The sequence below is a fragment of the Canis lupus genome, chromosome 2 (assembly GCF_048164855.1).
Source record: "Canis lupus baileyi chromosome 2, mCanLup2.hap1, whole genome shotgun sequence".
Classification (NCBI taxonomy): domain Eukaryota; kingdom Metazoa; phylum Chordata; class Mammalia; order Carnivora; family Canidae; genus Canis; species Canis lupus.
Genome location: NC_132839.1, coordinates 82065304 through 82080678, shown reverse-complemented (window position 1 = coordinate 82080678; position 15375 = coordinate 82065304).

The following is a 15375-nucleotide window of genomic DNA, read 5'->3' as shown; positions in this document are numbered from 1 at the left end:
TATAATTACTGACTACTTATCAAATGAATCAATAAAAGTAGTTTTAAATTTTTACATTAGATATATAACTTGTTTAATTTTCAATCATTATCCTTAGCAACTAGAACCCATAGTTTTATTTTCGTTATTTATCTTCAATGTTTTTCATGTTTGTATTCATGCATTATCAACCACTGAACTGAAGAAAAATATGTGTGGCTCATAGTATTAAGTGTGGGGAGAGATCACACTTAATAAGATATACGCCAGTTACTGGGTGCCTGGGTGGCTCAGTCATTTAGTGTCTTACTCTTGATTTCAGCTCAGGGTCATGAGATTAAGCCCAACATTGGGCTCTGCACTGGGTGTGCAGAGGCTGAGATTCTCTCTCCTCCTTTTTCTCTACCCCTCTCTCTGCTTGCAGTCTCTGTTAAAAAAAAAAAAAAAAAAAAAAAAGATGCAAGGCAGTTTTAAGGGATTGATGGTGATAAAATAATATGGGATAAGGATAAAATTAGCCTATATTAAAAAAATATTGTCTGGAAAAAATATAAAGAAGGTATATGGGAGTGAATTGAAGAAAGAAAAGTAATTTTCACAGGGGGAATTGGGAAAAGAATAAAAGAATTTAACCCAAAAGAAGTGTTTAAATTTTCAAAAGGTACCTCTCAAAGATCTATAAAAAGAATAAAGATTTTACTGTAATTCTAGATACTAGAACTCAGCTGCAACCCCAAATTTACATGGCATTATCAAAAGATAAGCCCATGTATTGTCCTTTTATAAAATTCTGATTGCAAGCAAGCTGATCATCTCCATATGCCTGCAATTATCCATAATAATTTCACATTTCATTTGATTAATTCTTCTGCTTTCCTACATATAAACACATAATGATATGGACTTCCCTTACCTTGCATATTGTTCTAATTTTTGTTTCATTTTATTTAGTAATGTAATGAAACTGGAACATTCAATCAAGAGATTATCACTCACACTTTGAAGAGAATATTATTAATTATGTAGTATCAAGATTGCTGCTTCAGGGCCATGCAGAAGGTTGCCTAATTACCCCGTGATTTCAAGACAATTTGCACTGCCAATCTGAGTAAAAAAATAAATATTAAAATAAAATAAGGACACGTTTCTACTCCTTCCTTTTTTTTTTTTTTTTTTTTTTTTAGTCTGTCTTCCTCATTGATACACTTGGCTTAAGAATGAAAATATATTTATTTGGTAATTCTATAAATTTGGTGCCTCGGGACTAAGTTCTTTTGTACATTTTTTGTACATTTCATACACCCCCTCCATAAAAGGTAATCACATTTACTGACCTCATTTCTGGAAAGACTAATCTGGAACCATGTTTAATGATTTATCTTAGAACTTTCCAAAACAAACTCAAATCTTGTCACTTCAAATCTACTATTTGCTGCAGCTAATGCTAAAGAAGGAAAATAATGGCATTAATAAATTCTGGAAAAATAAATGTGAAGATGTAAAGCTTGCCAGAAATCTTGCTGATATGAAATCTGATCAAAGATCAGTTTCAAAGATTATAGCATGTTTCCAATTTAATCTCTACCAATTACTCTGCAATAAACAACCAGAACTAAAATTCCCACACCTGATGTGTTAGTTCCAATTCCTTATGAAATGCAAATTCTGCCAAAATCAACTGAAGTAACCACTGGTGTAACAAATGTGTAACTCAGAGTGCAAAGTTAAATTAGATACAATTCAAAGAATAAATATCAAAGTTCACTAACTATATCTAATTAAAATAACAATTTAATAATGTTTCCAGGTTTACTTCTTGTATTACCTTTATCACAAGTAACCGGGATGACTAAAAAAAGGTAAATTTCTAGAAGAATTATGACATCAGTATTTTTTAACAAAACACCACAGGTGACACTAAGAGAACCATTGAGCTTAAAAGTGGTTCTCAATTCTACAGGTATAGAAGGATTGTCCAGAGCTCTAGACCAGAACAGTTAAGGAGAGATGAAAGAGAGATGAAAAGGATATTTTCCAGTAAAAGCATTTTGTCTATATTATCAGTGAGCTGAATTACAAAGACAATTACAAAACATGCAGGGCCTAAGGCCTCATATTATGTTTAAGTGAGATAAGGCCCTGTGCCTTCTGCCTTAAGATTAGCTTTCCATTTATTCATTCACTTGCCATGGACATGTTGAGGATCTACATCATCATCAATCCACTAACAATGAAGTTCTCCTTTTCTCCTTCATTTACTGTCATGTCTAATAAATAATATCTGGGTTCCAATTTTTTTATTCATAGAATACAAGAAAAAGGCTATTCAATGATGATGATGAGGAAGAGAGAGTGGGACCATATGGTCTCATTCATTTGGGGAATATAAAAAATAGTGAAAGGGAATAAAGGGGAAAGGAGAAAAAATAAGTGGGAAATATCAGAAAGGGAGACAGAACATGAAAGACTCCTAACTCTGGGAAACAAACTAAGGGTGGTGGAAGAGGAGGTGGCGGGGGGTGGGAGTGACTGGGTGACGGGCACTGAGGTGAGCACTTGACGGGATGAGCACTGGGTGTTATTCTATACATTGAGAAATTAAACACCAATAAAAAATAAATTTATAAAAAAAGAAATTAAAAAAAGAAGAGAGAGTGGGGACAAGGAATGAACAATTGCATCAGTAATGCAGTTGAAAGTACAAGGATATAAGAATATAAAATTGTGTCAGTCTTTTTTAAATGTTGAAGATTCCTCCATTAATAGACTAAAAATGCTCAAGTTAAAGAAATCATTTCAGATTATGCATTTGAGACAAAAGCAAAGATACAACCATTTTTGTGGATGACTAGTAATCATTAGACACAATGCATTTTATAGCATGAAGATAGTTTTTCTTTTTCATGCTTCCTTCTTGCTATTAATATTTATGTTAGAACATGGGATCTATGGTCTCATAACAAAAACAACAATATAGTAACAACTGTGGAACATTAGAGGGAAAAGGTAAGAAGCATATCTGCTGCATTATGAAGCTTATTTGGAAGAAATAAGATGATGAATACATTTCTTCACTAACATCAGCTTTCTCCATAAAACAAGATTTTCAAAAAACTTTTTCAAAGCATGGGTTTCACTATTACTATCTTTGCACGTAAATTTATGTTTCTATCTTTTTACAAAGGTAAACATTATTATTCCCTCCCAAATTTAATTTTTGTGAAAGTAAGAATTTTTTATTATTATCAACCAAAATTATATAAAGAATGTAAGTTGACTATCCCACTTTTCTCTTTCTTAGGAACACAAAGTTTTATTCAAAGTAGCAATGCATCCAATATTCCTCCCAACTGGACATGGTCAAGGAGATTTATGGGGAAGTTGTTAGATGGTATCCCAGGGAAGGCTCCTTAAGATAAGGACACGTGGGGATCCCTGGGTGGCGCAGCGGTTTGGCGCCTGCCTTTGGCCCAGGGCGCGATCCTGGAGACCCGGGATCGAATCCCACGTCGGGCTCCCTGTGCATGGAGCCTGCTTCTCCCTCTGCCTGTGTCTCTGCCTCTCTCTCTCTCTCTCTCTCTCTCTGTATGACTATCATAAATAAATAAAAAAAATTAAAAAAAAAGATAAGGACACGTGATATATGGTATAGCCTTTTTTTTTTATCCTTTGTCTCACTGGTATCTCCTATAGGGACAGGAAAGCTGGACCCTCATCAGGTATTTGGTCTATAAGGCAGCATTAGGGAATGAGGCTCTCTAGAATGAAGATAGAGCAGGATGAAGTTTGTAGAACAATAATATCAGTCCCAGACCACCTATACCCAAACTTCATTAATAGAGACATACACTTTTTAAAAATCTGGTGTAAGCTGTTATTTCCAGAGTATCATTGAGTGATTCATACAGAATAGATTTTTTTTAAAGAGGGAGGATAAAAAAAATAAATAAAAATAAATAAATAAAAAGAGAGAGGATGTAAGTATGCCGAATACAAAATCTATTCCTAAAATTTAGAATAAGCTAGATTCTTGACCTCAAATAATTTAGACACTAAACTGTATACAATAAGAGAGGAAAAAAGAACATAGTAGGGATAATAGGTTGAACATAAGAACACTCATTATAATGCTTTTTCTCTGAAACATGTATATTTCTGCACTTAACCATGAGCACACTTTTCAAAATTTATTTTGAAAAATTTCAAGGATGCAGAGTTATAGAGAAAACATATACACCTATCATCTAGATTTAAGTTAATATATTGAAGTATATGCTTCACATGGCTTTTCTTCTGTAGTATTATTTTTTATCAATTACAAACTGACATTTCCCTCATGGTATTTCTTTATACATCTATGGGAATAAAAACATTTTCTTACATAACTACAATTTCTTCCTCACATCTAGAAATTTCAGGAGTAATTGCATACCGTTGTCCATCACTCTGTCCAAGCAAAAAATTCATCAAATGTTTCCCAAATTTATTTTGAGAATGAGAAGCATACTAATGCTGATGGAGTATAAGCTGAGTACAATAAGAGGAAAATATTGGGGTATGAAAGAACATATGGAGAAGAATCTAAACAAAGGATGGAAGGGAACAGAGCAAAGAGAGTATCTGGGGAAAGGGGATGGAATATGAATGAAGAAGTATGTATATATTTAATCTGGAGAGTGAGCAAAGCACTGGAGAGTTTTAGGAAATATAGATATCTGTAGCAGTCTGTTGGATACAAATTTCATAAGCTGAGAGAGAGATGAAAAAAGTACTTGAAATAAGCTCTTAGAAATAAAGGGAGATCAAAATAATCCACTGAGAAAGTATTTACACAAGCTAATTGCTTGGGTAACTTGTCTCCATGTATAATGTATAAATATTTTGATTTTTCGATTTTATTTTATATTTTCACCATTTAATCTAGGATCGGAAGTATGTTAAAGGTAATTTGCCACAAATGAATGAAATAGGATAAGCATAAGACAAACAATGACACAAATGCAATGGCTAAATGGTGCAATGGCTAAATGGGTTGCACCCAGCACCCAGGGTCGTCCCTGGGTTGACAGTGAAAACTTTTGGAAAACAGGAGTGAGCAATCTGTTTGAAAGGCAGCTGATGCTCAGAGTCAATTGATCATTCCACTGTGGAAATGGAGACTGTAAGCACATTTTTTGGTTTTTCAAGGGAAAGCAAAAACCTGGATTTTGTTAAATTTAAAAGCCCACAATCAACACTCATTTTGTGCACCTCTATTTGGTGAAGAAGGTGAAGGAGAGACTTCTACATCAGTATAAACTTGTAACTCTTTGTAAACTCTTTCAAAATGGTAGTGAGTAACCTCAATTTGCATAATGGTGCTTAGTTTCCTTTCTGCTTCACTTTGGTCCTGCCCCAGTTAGAGAGTCATTGTTCTTAATCACTGCTCCCTTGCATCCAAGATGAAAATGTGACTGACTGAATCGTGTCTCAGACAAAGACCATTTAGTTGGTCAACCTCCTTCAGGGAAAAGGAAATTTAATCAATTCTTCCAAGTTTTTCCTCTAGTCCAGAAAAGAATGAGCCAATTTCACACAGCTAACTGTTAAGAGCATCTCATTCCTAATATCTGCTAGAAGAGTCCAAGTCAGTGTAATCATAATTATTACAGAAAGGTATCCACATTCGAAAATTTTTGTTGTACCAGGTTGAAACTTCCACTGAGGAATAAATCTAATTCTGAGAGGAGAAACATAATTTGTTTCAAACTTTCTATTTATCTTGTACTTATTAATATTTGTCTGTTAGAAGTATAAAATTCAATATAATTTGTAAAATCAATGGATCATGAAAAAACTTAAACATACATGCCTTCTTTGCACTTTATTAATATGTTTGCTATAAGACCCATCATAATCTTTGTCATGATTATGTTTTTACCTTTATATTCATTGTCTTATGGACTAGACAGTGGTTTCTTTGATAGAAAGCAGGATTAAATTCTATTCAGCTTTAGTCCATCTGATGCAGGATACCATAACATCTCAGAGATTCAGGGAATGCTTATATAATTAAGATACTTTAAAAAATAAAATTGGATTTTTAAAGAAAACTAAAAAAAAAAACCTGAATTGGACTTAAGAATTATAAGTTATAAATAAGTGAATATCAATATTTTAACATTATAGACATTTACAGAATAAATGCTATTCTTTTTTTTTAAGATTTTATTTATTCATGAGAGACAGATAGAGAGAGAGAGAGAGAGAGAGAGAGGCAGAGACACAGGCAGAGGGAGAAGCAGGTTCCATGCAGGGAACCCGACGCAGGACTCGATCCCGGGTCTCCAGGATCACGCCCTGGACTGAAGGTGGCACTAAACCGCTGAGCCACCTGGGCTGCCCAATAAATGCTATTCTAATGCAATAAACTATAACTCATTTTTTGCCTCATTTCTAAAAGCACTTGAAAAAGCTCTATTGTATTATGGCAATTTTTTCCATATTGTTTTTTAATATGGAAAGCAGAGTGTTCAAACTATCAAAAATGCAGGAGAATCTGGTCATGATCCCAGGACCCTGGGATAGATAAACCACCCTGGGTGGTTGATAGAGCCCAGTATCAGGCTCCCTTAACAGTGGGGAGTCTGCTTCTCCTTCGCCCTCTGTATGCTGCTCCTCCTGCTTGTGTATTCTCTGTAAAATAAATAAATAAACTATTTTTAAAATGTATTTTGTATTTTTCTCACTACATATCACTACATAATCTAATAACATTTTTATCTGGAACTGTGTAATCCTTGAAGATTAGAAAATATGTAAGCTTTCATCTTGATCAGAATAAGTGACTGTGTTAAAGGACTCACTGGTGGAAGCCCACAGTGGTTTCCCTAATTTAAGTCATGGAAGACAGAATATATTCTTATTCAGTTGTATTTTACTTAGGCAAAATTACTTTGTATTCAAGAATATATGGCATATCAGAGTGCCTGGATGATGCAGTGGGTTAAGTGTTTGACTCTTGGTTTTGGCTCAGGTCATGATCTCAGGGTCCTGGGATTGAGCCCCATGTAAGGCTCAGCACTCAGCATGGAGTCTGCTTGAGATTCTTGTCTTCTTCCTCCCCTCCCCATTCCCCATGGTCTTTCTCTCTCTCCCTCTCTCTCTCTCTCTCTCTCTAAAATAAATAAACGAAATCTTAAAAATATATATAGCACATCTGAGCTGATGAATGAAAATTAGCTCATGTATTAGCATTACTATCACTTTTGCTCTCATGAGTATATGGTAAAAGAAATTGAGTTTTCTTATTTTCCTTTTTGGCTTCCTATCCTCAAGATTGGCCAACAGAGGTTTCCCCTTGGTGGTTGGTGCACCCTGCAGGACCAAAATTCAAAGATTGTCCCGATGGTAACTTTCCTTATCTTTCTAATACATGGCACACATACACTATTATTTTAAATATTGAGACTAAAATAATTAGCAAGATATATTTTCCCTAAAGCTTAGATCACAGTAGCAAAATGAGTAGCAAATAAGAAGAAGATAATTAGGCCAAAACTCAAACTTTAACTTGGCTTGTGTAGGTATACAGTGGCAGCAAATGCCTCCCAGGAATTAAAGTTAACATATTTCAACTGTTAAAACCATCTCCTCTTGTCTTATTCATTCTCAATTATAATTATCCTAGATTAGTTAGCCTTAAAATAGCCAAGTGAAAATCCATGAGATCTAAGCATTCTTTATTCAGCAAAATAATTATTTTCCCTTGTTTTTATATTGTTAAATGTATTGTTTATCAAAAGATTATCCTCAGTTAACTGCCCCATTAGGATCCATTCACTCTTTGAGTAATTTATTCATTGTTATAAAAAAAAAAGTATTTTCCCTGATTATGTAGTCTAAGTATCATGTAATATACTGGGGTTAAAAAAAAATAGCACACACCATTTACCCTATATGATACCAAATATGATTGTCATCATTCACATAGATCACTGGCAATTATGGTCAAAATATTAGATGTATTATCTCTGGGGACACATGCTCTTAGATCCAAGTATATGAAGATTAGCATTTCCTAAATTGTTGGCTTGTCAAACTTTTAATATACTGATTCCATATTAGCTTTAGCCACAAAATTAATAGTGATGCAACACTAAAGTAGTAAATACTAACAAAGCTCTAAAATTTTATGTTAACATAAATCTTAAGAAGATTAGATTCATATGATGATTAATATCACATGTGAGCATGTGCTTTAAAATGTCTTGATATTTTGAGTATGAAAAGATGTGTATTTCAAAAATTTCTCTTCACTTCCTGGATGTCAAGTAAAAGCATGAAAAAAAATCACAGAAATGTATTTCTAAAGGAATATAATCTTCAATCTCTAAAACATGGTAAAAGGCAAAGAGTCGCTAAGATTAGGCAGGTCCCATACAGAAAGAATGAATAGTACTTGCATTATCAGTGACAAGAGGGCCCAGTTATAGCAGATCTAGGGAAAGTAGCAATAAAAAAATGCTTCTTTTTTTTTTTTTTTTTTATGATAGTCACACAAAGAGAGAGAGAGAGAGGCAGAGACACAGGCAGAGGGAGAAGCAGGCTCCATGCACCGGGAGTCCAACGTGGGATTCGATCCCAGGTCTCCAGGATCCTGCCCTGGGCCAAAGGCAGGCGCTAAACCGCTGCGCCACCCAGGGATCCCTAAAACATGCTTCTTGAAGGGAAGAAGCATATTCTGAAGTGCAAAATTCCAACTCTTGGTACCACAATAATTGCAGAAAGTGTGTTGATAGGACACATGAAGAAAGCGTTCTAGCCTGGTTTGATTCAGAAATGTAGCTGAGGCAGGTCAACACAAAGAATCACTCAAGTGAGTCATATTTGCAGGATACAATCTCTAGGAAGCAGCAGAGAATTTGAGATGGCAAAAACCTTCCATCATGGAAGATTAATTTAGTTATGTAATCCCTTACTCCTTTCCACCATAACACTTAGGAATCTCATAGACATTGAGGAAATCCTAAATCATTCATTTTGAGCAATAAAGAAACAGTGCAGATGCAACACAAATATACTATTAAACAAGAGAAAAAATAAGGGTGAAATCGTGAAAATACAAATGACAAACTTGTCTTTTCATCACATATGTAAGAGGCTAATTGTTTTCATACAGAAAAAGCTCCTATAAATCATGGCCAAAGGATATGGAGTCTATAAAGAAAATATGATGCCATTTGGTTATAAATATACTAAAAATGAGTTCAAACATACTATCATAGAAATAGAAGTGAAAATTAAAAACTATGTTGAGATGCCATTTTTAACTTTTAGTTTAGCAAAAATCCAAAATTTGATGCCTCACTGTTGGTGATGCTGTAGAGCAAAAAGTCTTCTCATCCATTGCTGATGGAAATGTAAATTCTTGCAACTCCTATGAGGATCAATTTGATAATTATGTATCAATATCTATCCTACCCATACGCATATATACATATATATGCAAATGACATAAAAAGTATTTGGAAAAAGTTCTTAATATTTCCTAATGGGTTTGGTATCCACATAAAATTGAAAGGAATACAGCTCTAAAGTAATATAAAAATGCTCTCTGCTAACATATATGGAAAGATTACTGAAATATAGTTCTTAATTAAAAAAATAGGATATCTAGAACATTGTTTCTGCTTCATTTTTTACATTTTTTTTAAATTTCAACTTGCCAACATATAGTATAACATTGTTCTGAACACAGAGCCATCTTTTTTTTTAATAACCAGGAGATAAATTTGTTCTAAAAAAAAAATGGTATAGACTTCCAGTTTCTGGCACTGCACATAAAGAGCTTAATAGTGACCACTCCATGCAAATGACAAGAACAAACTGAAAAATCGACACCTCTTCTCGAATCTTTAAGGGAAAGGAAGACATAGGAGGAACTGCTAAGGTTGGAGAAACAGGTAAACACTGCTTAGCAGAGCAGAAATTCATATGCAAAAACTGCCATGGAAACCAGTGCCAGTGAGGAATCATGAGCTGTAACTTAAGAGCATGTTTGGCCCTTTTTTAAATTTGGGTATGATTTCTTACTGTTGAGTTTTAAGATTTTTTATGTATTTTGGATAACACTACTTTATCTGGCATGTCTTTTGAAAACATTTTTTTCCTAGTGTATGACTTGCCCTGTTCTTTCTCTTGATATTGTCTCATACAGAGCACATATTTTTAATTTTAATCATGTCCAGCTTATCAATTATTTCTTTCATAAATTATGCCTTTAGAGCTGTATCCAAACAGTCATTGTCCTATATCAGGTTATCCAGGCTCCATTCTATGTGTCTCCTAGGACTTTTATCGTTTTGTGTTTTACATTTAGGGTCTATAATACATTTTGAGTTAATTTTTGTAATGGCTGTATGGTCTATATCCAGATTTATTTTTGCATGTGGATACCCAGTTGTTGCAGCACCGTTTGTTGAAAAGACTACCTTCTCCATTTTGACAGGCCAATGACCTTAACAGAGACCTCACCAAAAAGACACACAGATGGTAAATAAGAATATGCAAAAATGCTCTAGATCATGTCATCAGGGAAATGAAAACTCTATGAGATATGCTTACATATCTGTTGGAATGGTCAAAATTCATAGCACTGATGATACCAGATACTAGTGAGGATGTAGACAACAGAAATTCTCATTCATTTCTAGTAGAAATGCAAAATGGTAGAGTTAGTTTGGAAGAGAGTTTGGTCATTTCTTACAAAGCTAAATATGCTATTACCATATGATCCAGCAATCAAGTTCTATGGTATTTGTCCAAGGAGTTGAAAACTTAAGTCCACACAAAACCTGCATACGGATGTTTGTAACACTTTATTCATAATTGACAAAACTGTGAAAAAAACAAGATGTCTTTCAGTAAGAGAATCGACAAATCATGGGTGGTACATTCAGACAACAAATATTATTCAACACTAAAAAGAAATGAACTACTAAGCCACAAAAAATATGGAGAAAACTGAAACGTGTATGACTAAGTGAAAGAAGGCAATCTGAAAAGCGCAGGTACTGTAGGATGTCAACTGTGCGATATTCTAGTTAAGGCAAAACTGTGGAAACAGTAAAAAGATCAGTATTTAGCAGGGTTTAGGAGGGGAAGGGAAAATGAATATATGGAGCGTCGAGGATTTTCAGGCAGTGAAACTACTTTGTGTGATATCGTAGTGGTGGATACATGTCATCATCAATTTGCCAACACCCTTAGAATCTGTCCTAGAATGATCCCTAATGTAAACTATGGACATTTTTTTAAATTGTATTTTTTGTATTTTTTCTTTTTTAAGTTTAAATTCAACTAGCCAACATATAGTACATCATTAGTTTCAGGTGTAATGTTCCATAATTTATCAGTTGGCTATATCACTCAGTGCTCATTACATCATGTGCCCTCCTTACCACCCAGTGACCCCATCCCCTGACTGACCTCCTCTCCAGGAACCCTTAGTTTAACTATGGACTTTGAGTGATAACCGGTGTCAATGTAGGCTTGTTCCTTGTAAAAAATGGACCACTCTGGCAGGGATGTTGATAGTGGGTGAGCTATGCATATGTGGCAGCAAGGGGTAAATGGGAAATCTCCGTACCTTCCTCTCAATTTTGCTGTGATCCTAAAGCTGTTCCAAAAGCAAAATTTTTAATTTAAAAAAGGAAAGAAAATTTCAAAATCTTCTAAAGAAGTAGATCCTGCTTGATCAAGTAGATCCTGTTTAATCATACCATAAGTATTTTGGCCTACGTTAATGTTTGATCCATCACTACATGTGAAGATCAACCACATGGAGAATAAGAAGAAAATAGGCCATGGGGTTTATCATTTGCAGAAAATACATCTTTATTGTGGCAAATATTTTATAAAATTTACTTGTTTTTTTTATATACAACATTTACTTGTAAATGCTATACTGTTTTTTTGTAGAGTGTACCAAAAAGAAAAACATCTCCAGCACGGCCTCCACACAATGAAAAAATATTATTGACATCCAGCTACATATGTTATTATAAAACACAATATACTATTGCCAGTTTCTAATTTAAGTTTTAGTATTAGAAGGCATTGATGTGGGATCAGCACAAATACCAAAGCACAAAAAAGGAGACATAAAATAATTGAGATAAAATTTATGAACTCTCCAGGAAAATAGGAGTATATGCATATAATATACAAAAGCTTTTTTTAATTTTTTTTTTATATACAAAAGCTTTTGTGTATGATTGGGGTACTTGCGAAATAACACTGAATCCTTCCAATAGACTTCCCGGGCTTGCAGGTATCCGCAGTGAAGAGCCTCTAGAAGAAATAATTTTGGATAAAATAATAGGAACAATGCCCAAACCTCAAATTTGGGTCCGAAGTCTAGAAGCAATTAGGCAGATTAAATTGGGGAACGTCTTCATCTTACATCAAATACGTGAATCTGAATTGTGTAGAAAACCAGGAAGTAAGTATTCATTAAGTGGTTAATGCCTATTATGTGCAGATTTTTTAACACGTGCTAAAAACTGGATGGTCTATTTGTTAGGATCAGGCCAAGTTCAAATCACTAACAAGGAGAGACAGAAATTAAAATATGTACACCGGACAGGTCAGAACAGTAGGCCAAGGTCCAACATCCAAGAAGATACTCAGGCACCAAACCCAGAGTGCAAAATGACGGAATTTAGCAAGAGTTTATGGCACAAACAAGAACTGTTAGAATAGATGCACGACCTGCAGCAACCTGGTCATAGGAATTATGCCACTACTGTCGAAGGCCCTTGTTCATACAGATTCCCCAAGATTATAGAATCACAGCACTGGACTTTAGTATTCATCCAGAATAATTGTGCTCCCATCCAGGGAGATCCCTCCACTATATCATTGACAGATGGTTGCCTTATCTCTGCTTCAACACTTAAATTGCAGGGAGTTCACCAATATTTTCTAAATGTTTATAATGTGTATGTAAGACAGCTATTGCTTTTTATATCCTACTCTTGTAAATAGCTCCCGTATGGAAATCTTCTGTTGCTCATGTGGGTTTTCATTGGACTTTCTCATGGTTTCCAGGTATAAAACCATATCGTCTGCAATAATGGTTAGGTTTTTTTTTTCCCCCCAATGTTATGCCAATTATGACTTTCTTACCTAACTGCATCATCAAGTACTGCTGGAAAGTGATTAAAAATAGCAGCAATATTGGGCATCATTGACCTTAATGGTAATAACCTAGTATTTCACATTTATGCATAATTGTGGCTTTGTGTGTGTGTATATATATATATATATATATATACAGAAAGAATATCAGAAATGGATGTTAGTTTTTAATCAACTGCTTTTTAAGCATCTATAGAGATTTTTTTGTGTTATTTCTAATAATACATTTTACATCTTATTAGAATCAATTCCACATTTTTTTTCCTTTTGTGTTTTAGATTTCTATTTGCTAATATATTTTTTAAGATTTTATTTATTCATGAGAGACACAGGCAGAGAGAGAAGCAGGGTCCATGCGGGGACCCTGATGTGGGACTCGATCCAGGGACTCCAGGATCACACCCTGGGCTGAAGGCAGGCACTAAACTGCTGAGCCACCCAGGGATCCCCTATTTGTTAATATTTTAAGGCACTTTTGCGTTGTTTCAAAGGTGAGGCTAATGTGTGTTATTTTTCTTTGCATATTATGAAATTTGACACAATGATACAATATTATCCTTGTTTTGTAAAACTGATTTGTAATTTTCCCTCTTTTCAATTCTAACAGTTTAAATAGCAATGAGATTAGACTTGAAAGGACTGACATATGGGACATGGACATAGGTGCACTTACTTCACCATGCCCTTTTTTTTTTTTTTTTTTTAGTTTCCTGTACCTTGTTTTGTTGATTATTTCTCAAATCCTTTTAAATGATTAGATAATTTAATTATATCTTGATAAGCAATGTAAATATTTCAACTACAAATATCCTTCTGAATGCTGTCTTAATTTCCAAAAGTTTAGACATGAAGTGTTATTATTTATAAGGTATATGATTATTTTTTGGCAAAAAATAAAATCAATCCTAAAATTTCTATTTTTTAATGTCCATATTTCTGAGGTTCTTGTTTTCTAGATTACTGTTATTTTTAGATTCAGTTATTAAAGTTTCTATTCTAACTAAAGTTTTAAAAAGTTCCCTGAGCCCTTGAAAACTAAGTTCACACCCCATTTTCAGGAAATGAATTCAATATATGTCTATTGGAGAGTCCTCACAGCATGTGCTGAATTTATCACCTGGTGTGGAGATATCTTTCCCTGTTCAGACTCAATGCATACTCTGGTTTTGCTTAAGCATGTGTGTCACATGGCACTGGCCAACTCTACTACTATATCTGTTCTCTGTAGGGATGGGACAGGATCCTTCTGTCGTAGCATGAGATGGCTATGTGGACGCTAACTGCCCTGCATCAGCAACTGGGAGAGACTGGCTTGCAATGGGACACCAATGCCCACTACTGAAGCTGATCTTGCTTTGTCTCTACTCTATGTAAGTAAAACATTGTCCCATGATGGCATTGTTTTCCTTGCCAACTGTGATACGAAAGTGCTGTGGGCAGAAATATTCAGACTTCTATTCTGATAATAAGCAACAGATTCCACTGGCCTGACAAATTCATTAACACCCATTACATCATATTGTTACTTCTCTTTGACTTTCATGTATACATTTCCTTACATATATTAGATACTCTAAAAGAATTTGTTAAACAAAAGAAATGCAAATGAACACATGATGTACAGATTACAAAGTTTATGTACTTGAGGTCCCTTACAAGGGCAATATTTCTTAATTTTATGTTTGAAGAATATCATTCCAAATTTATTTCAATTAAGTCAATAAATGTCATTCTTAAAAGTTATTTATTTATAATTGCAGTCACTAGCGGTAATTATGCAACACTTGCTTTGAGAAAGGACAAGCAGTTTTGAACTGTGTGGCAACTGACACCTGATGTAATGTAAGCAATTTATAACTGTGTAACACTTTAACATTCAAAGAGCTATAATAAGTACTCCAAGTAATGTTTCACTAGTATGGAAATAATTGTCTAATTAGTAATGCACCACTACAGAATGACAACAGCTTTATAAAAAAAGAAGTATATGCTCTGCAATTTGGAGAATAAATTCTGGAGTTTAGAAGAAAGGAAAAGTCACATTATTAATACAGAACTTCTATTAAGTAATCCATTAAAAACGGTTATGAGGGATCCCTGGGTGGCGCAGCGGTTTGGCGCCTGCCTTTGGCCCAGGGCGCGATCCTGGAGACGTCGGGCTCCCGGTGCATGGAGCCTGCTTCTCCCTCTGCCTGTGTCTCTGCCTCTCTCTCT